Genomic DNA, 7150 nt, shown 5'->3' on the forward strand with positions numbered 1-7150 from the left:
ATCACTGACAGCATTCAGTTCTTAAATGTTCAGACCAAGCCCTAAACACTCAGTCACAGCACACAGCAGGAAAGCATCCAAGAAAGCATAGAGGACACCTGTGCTATTCACAGCATACGTTTTTCTAACCTGTCATTGACAATCTCCAATGACCAATTCTCCAAAACCCACCCAAATAACTTCTTACAGGGTTTTACAACCTTTACTGATAGGAATTTCTCCCCCCTGCCTCCAGTATTAAACTAAATTTTATTCTCTGCAGTTTACGCCTGCTCTTTCTTATTCTAGTCCCCCTGAGGTAAAGAAAAGGGATTGAACTCTCCCTCCTCAGTGTAGCTTTCTATGCATGTTTCAATACCTCCAGGGTTGCTGCAAAAATGTGAGTGCAAGACAAATAGGTCAACTAGAACCAGTAAGGACACTCTTTCCTATCTAGTCCTTATATGCACACAGTTGTTAATTCTTGTTGCAGAGCTGGATATCACATTTGTCCCTATTAAATAGCAAGATATTTTTTCAGCTACCAAGTTACCCATCTCAGTACTTCAAGGGCTTTTGGGGTAAATGCAAGTAGAAGGAAAGCTGGCCTTAATTTCTCTCCTTGCTTGTCTTTGCTAAAACTAACCAAACAAAAGAAAAATCCTCTCCTTTACCCCCAACTCCCCTGAAAAAAAAAACAACCACCAACCACAAAGCTCTTCTCCCTTCACCTCTGCCAAAATTTCTACCTGCTTTTAGTATTAGAAATTGTCCATATTTTTTTTCCCTAGAAATCTGTGGGACATATGTTTTATCATCTTCAGATCAGAGTAGCTAGAGAAACATGCAAAACTTCACCAGTCAGCCCCATTATTCTGTAGGACAGTGACATGCCATCAGTCTACGTAAAATTAACAGGGAAGACCACAGATATCTGCATGTTTAAACAGCTGAATCAGGTTTGGTTTTGTTAACATAGTATTAAATGCCAAGACAGGTGGTAGAAAAAGCTCCTTAACCATAAAAGACAAAATCTCCTCTCTCTTCCATTAAGAGCAGAGGCCACTGACCAGAATCTTCAAAGACTTCCAATTAAGTACAACCCTCATCTGATATCCCTTAGCAAGTGGAACAGAACTGTATCTGGAGGGGGAAGAAATAAATAATAATTAAAAACTCAAACCTCATTTATTTGTCACAAATCCATTCCTCTGACCTTTTCAGTTAATTTTAAATCATATTTATTTACCATCATATTTTAGAACAAAACATTTCATAAATAACAATAGCAATACAGTGAGCACAGGGAGTTCTGATAGGCAGTTTCCTCCCTTGATTCTCACACCATGCACATGAACACTCCCACATTACCTAATGATGACTGCAGCATCTCAGACAACAGGGCAGCATGTATTTTAGCAAAGGTTATTTCTGAAAAGCTTATGGTCAGACTTTCTGGAAGCAGACTACAAGTACAGACCTAATACCAGTTATCTGGCCACATATTTTCTTAATTCATACATCCTAAATAACAAAGACCACATTTTAAACTCTGAAACAGAGTCAAAAAAAAGACAAGAACAGAAAAAGTTTGATCCAAGGAAACAACCTTTGCCAATTAGCTTAATTGATTTTTTTGGAGACTAATCTGGACATTCCCCATGATCAGTTTCCAGGGGATATAAAATTTAAGATTTTAGTTGGATTATGCATGTAAGAGTCCTGCAATTAGGCCAGCTTTTTCCTTCCCCAAGAAAAGGCTTCTTTCTCACAAGAGCCTTATGAAAGCCTTACGAGATGATGAATACATCAGGATTCCCAGGAAAATACAATGGAGCCCCATTTCTAGTAGGGTATCAATCACTAAAGGCAAGTGCGAGAGACAACATTTTGTATAAAATAAATACATACATACATAACTGTAAACAAAAACCATTTGGCTAGGCACTCATCCTGCTAAAAAGGCTTGGAAACCACAGACTGGAAATGCTGTTGCAAATACATCTCAGAATTGCACTTAAGAAGTGAAGTCATCATTTCACGTTACTCAGCTGTCCACTTGATAGTTTTAAAGTACTGGTGTGGCCTGAAGTAGACTATAGCACCCTACTAGAAGAGGTGCAAGCAAACTGGATGCCAGAGGAAAATTTCACCAAGTACATGTAAAAGTGGAGAAAAGCAAAGAATTTTAAAAATGAGGTTTTTGACAAGAGGAGACATAGAAAAGTAGGGGCAGGAGTGGGAGCATACCTTCCTTCAAGCATAAGGTGTTATGATGACAATAGTGAATGATTTGCTGCATCACCACCAAAAGCAGACTAAGAAGTAATCAGTTTCATCTGTAGAAAGGGAAATGTAAGCCAAATCATAGAAGAAACATTCTAACTACAAAGGTGATTAAGAACTGTAACAAATCTCAATGCACCCAAAGCACTGTTTTGGAGTTTTAAAATGTTTTGCCTCCTTTCATAGCCCTCAGGCTTTTAGGCTGATCCTTTTAGAAGATGAAATTCATACTCCCTCTGAAGAAAACAGTAGCTGTTCCACTGTGAGATCTCCCCCTCTTGCTGGGTCAGCTTTAGCCAGAGGGAAACCACATAGAGTGAGTCCCTCCAGATTTTTCCTTCTCGTCCCTTAAGATCTACAGAGGCAGAATTCAATTGGTAGAGGTGCCAGGGAAGGAAGTGAAGCAGATCTCTGCACGCCCCCTCCCGAAGTATTAGGACTGTACTTCTTCTTCACCTCTTTTCATCTGCTTCCCAGAGGGGAGAGGACCCAACAAAACGCACACACATACACACGAGATCATTACTTAAGCATGTTTGATGAGACAAAATCAGGTGATAGTGCCTAAGTTCTGTCCAGTCATTAACATTGTGTATTTCCATGTCAATATTACTTCCAACCTAGCCTGTTTGATTCTAAACACTGTGCATGTTTCATTTTGTCCAACACCACAGTCTCTCAACTTTAGTTTCTTAACACTTAGTCCATTATCACTTTGAGAGGTGTTACAGTATATCTGCAGTTTAATCACCTATGGAGCAAAACAACTACAAAACTACATGAAGACTTGGGCCCTGTGCAACTGCTGTGCCAGTTAGCAGCTGCTGTGTACTATAAAAATGGGACTGAGCTCCATTTCTCAGGTACTCTTCTGATAGTCAGAGAAAACACCTACACAGCTCACAAGAGATGCTGCTAGAGAACTGCAACAAGCACAGACAGCTTCTACAAACATCACTGACCCATTTGGTTATTATCCTCAGACCCATGCTCCTTTGACAAGTGACTAAAGTGTGCAACTGCCACACACATGAAACCTATATTGAGCAAAGTAAGTTACTATTTTCTGTTCTCACTTGTGCCTTAAAAATAAGGTCTTGGAGAATTTGGTTTCTCTAAAGAACAGGAATTTAAAGTTTAATTCCAATCATAGAATTTGTACTTTAATAGTGAACCAGCAATGCCAGGTTAACCATGTCAAATTTGCAGTCTGGATGTTACACTCCCAACAATCCACAAACAATCAACAGGATACTTAAAAACAAAACAAAACAACAAACCCCTCAACACAATGGTTTACCTTTCCAGGAATACACTAAATACCTACTCATGGCAACACATTAACTTGTACTCTACTTTCTTTCATTAACCAGCCCTTTTACTATGCTTTCAAAAACCTATGTAAGAGGTCAGAGGAAGAAAGGTTTTAGAGATGAAGCAAGCTACAAGGAATGAGAGGTAGGAACTTCACAAGGAGCATTCTGGTTTTGCATTTAAAAAACCCAAACCAGACACAGAATGTAATGCATAGATTTTTATAAAGAAAATATGGAATTTGAGAGTGCCTAATTATTATACATGCCTAAAAAGGATGTCATCAGTCTGTTGTATTACCTGGTATTCTTTTTAAGAAAATTAACTCAGCTTTTACTGATACAGTAGCCAGAGCTTAAAAGTATTCGATCTCTGACAACTACATCTTCAATGATGTACACTACCTCTCTGTCTTTTACTGCTACCAGAAACTTCAGATGATCAGAGAAACCCCAACCCTGCTTTTAGTGGTGCAGGTCCAGCCCTGTTCCTGTGTAAATACTAACCTTCACACATGCAGGCTTTCACCCACAACTGCCGTTTGTAGAATATTTATGTCTCAGATTGATTTTACGAAAAGACTCAAATGTGTAAGACAACATCTGCTATCTATTCGTTTATCCATGTGCAATATGGATAGCATGTGGAAGCTAGTTGCAACCACGTTTTCCAAACTTGGGTGGCACTGAAAGGTTTCTATAGGGAGATGACTAACAGTGTTATTTGGATGAGGCTTTAAGCTACACTCCAGTCCCCTACAAGAGCCATTTTCCTGTTTATGTGACAGTCATGTCACATTTTTCAGGCATCCCATATACAGTTGTAGAAATAACAAAATTTGACTTGCTTATTGAATACACCACCTGTGTGAGGCCATGGTGATTTCCAATGCATAGAGACATGCAATGTTTTTTCAAAACACAAGGGTGACCAGAGCATGGAGAAAAACAAAGGGAAGGCCACATATACTGCATATGCTTTCATCCTCTTTACTATTGAATGGAAAACAGCAAAAGCACCCAGACAACTCTGAAACAACACTGAAAATAAACACCACACACAAAGAGATCACCGATTCCACAATCAGGTGATCCTTTCCCCCTCCACTCCAGTCCAACATGATGCTCACATGCGGAGGCAGAGTTCTCACAGGAGAATGGATAATTGGTACATAAACTCTGAATAATCCTGAAGGATACAGCAAGGCCATGAGAGGCCCGATGAAGCTTAAGCAAGCAAGATAAGAAGAAGCTGGAATTCACTGAGTTGAGAACTGTGGACTGTTGGCAAGCTTTCAAGGTCAAGTTCTCACACCTGTGCTTAACCAATTATATGTTAGTCACTAAGGGTCTTCAAGACATGGATCCAATCATAATATGCCAAATCACTGTAAGTGCATGTAAGAAATAGTATATAAGGAGTTAAGGCTTTGTAAAAAATGGCAAACGCTTGATCACATCGATCATCTCTGCGTTGTCCATGACTCCTGTGTCAACAAGTGGCACCCGAACAGGGACCCTCAGATCAGTAATTTGCAGCATGCAAGTTTGAAATTCCGACGGGAAAAGAGGGGGGGGAAGAGCCAGCCAAAATCAGCGCTGCCCTGGCGCTGGAAGTCAGACGTCTGCAAAACTTCGGGAATCTCGCCCTGATCAGGTGAGCGGCTGGGGAGGAGATGGGGTCCACGCTATCCAAAGAGGATCAGGCGGTGGTGAAGCTCCTCCAACACATTCTCTCTAAGAGAGGACTGCAATATGATAGTGCTGCCTTACAGAGGCTGTTAAAGTGGTCCTGTGATCGCGGTTTTATCCCCACCATGCAAGCGGCTTTTGAGGTTCCAGATTGGGAGCGAATTGGCCAAGTCTTATGGGATGAGGTTAGTAAAGGGACCAAAGATGCACAGAAACACTCTACACTTTGGAGACTGGTGTTTGAGACTTTGAAAGAGATGAAATAGGAAAGGGAGGCAGTAGCTTCTGTATTTGCCGCCACAGCTCCAGAAGGGGCTGTCACCCCTAACCGCCATCATACTGCTGCAGCTATGACTTTTGCACCTCCTGTGGTACCTGGAACGGCACCGAAAAAATCAACACCCTGAGCCGATGAAAGCAAGAGCCAGGTCCACAGACGGCCATGTACTGAACGAGAGACACCTGAAAAGAAAGACATAGCTGCGAACAACGGAGACCCCGAGTTCGACCCAGGGTTGGACTCCGAGTCCCCTGAATCCAAGCCAGATTTATATCCTCTGCTTCCAGACTCCGACTCTTCATCTCCCGGGTCGGTCTGCTCGGCTCATCAGCAACTGCTCACTGGCCTTGGAGACGCTCAGCTGCATCAATTGATGAAAAAGCTTGAAGCCCTCAAGACTCGGATTGAGACGTCTCCATTGGCGCCACCACCTAATCCTCCGCAAAACCTCTTCCTTAAAGAAGGCAAACAGGGGGAGGGGGTGGGAGAGGTATCAGGGGGCACAAATCCTGCGCACCGTTCGCGTGGGTTAATCAAAGATGCGATTATTACGGGTGAATTTTCTGCAATGGGCTTCTCCGCATATCCTGTGTTTACTACACAGCAGGGGGGTAAAGAGTGGGAAGCTCTTGATCTCAAAATAGTTAAGGAGGCCCGACAAGCAGTGACCACATATGGGTTAAAATCCTCTTCTACTCAAGCTGTATATGTTATGATTTTTTTTGCGATTGACAGGAGACTTTAATGACCCCCCTGCTATAATACATGGTCAGGCATTAGGTTCAGGTTATATGACTAAAACTCCGGGTGGTCTGGTCAAGTACAAGGATTTGGAAACCAGCATTTGGAAAGGTCCTGCGGAAGTAAAACTAGCTGGTCGAGGTTATATGTGTGTAATTACAGATTCTGGTCTGCGGTAGGTGCCAGCTCAATGGGTGAAACCCTGGAAAGAGTCATCACCACTGTCCTGGGTTCAGCAGTAGCAGTCATGTTTCTCCTTCCTGGTAGCTGGTGCAGTGCTGTGTTTTGACTTCCAGCCTGGGAACAGTGCTGGTGATACCGATGTTTTCGGTTGTTCCTAAGTGATGTTTACCCTGACCAAGGACTTTGTGAGGCTCATGCTCTGCCAGGGAGGAGGGGAGGCCGTGGGGAGGCAGAGATGGGGCGCCTGAGCCGGGCTAGCCAGGGGGGTATTCCATACCACAGCACGTCATGCCTGGGGTGGGGGGTAACTGGGAAGCCCGGAAGGGCACGGGCTTCTGGGTGGGACTCGTTTCTTGGCTGGTGGTATTGTATTCTCTTCCCTTGTTATTTTCTCTTATCATTGTTGTCGTTGGTGGTAGCGGTGGTGATTTGTGTTGTACATTGGTTGCTGGACTATTCTTGTCTCAACCCGTGGGAGTTGCACTCTTTCGATCCTCCTCCCCGTTCCTCCGGGAGCGGGGAAGGGGAGAGCCCCGGGGGGCGGGGCCTCGATTGCTCTCAGCCCGGCACCACTCACTGGGAGTGAGTGAACAAGCTGTCTGGCTAGGGTTTAAACCACAACTGCCCAAGGAGAGACAGGACACCCCCCTTGTCAGTGATTGAATGAATTGAAATT

This window comes from Pezoporus occidentalis, unplaced genomic scaffold (assembly GCF_034315485.1).
Source record: "Pezoporus occidentalis ecotype Australia unplaced genomic scaffold, CSIRO_AGI_Poc_V1 ctg79, whole genome shotgun sequence".
In the NCBI taxonomy this organism is placed as follows: Eukaryota; Metazoa; Chordata; class Aves; order Psittaciformes; family Psittacidae; genus Pezoporus; species Pezoporus occidentalis.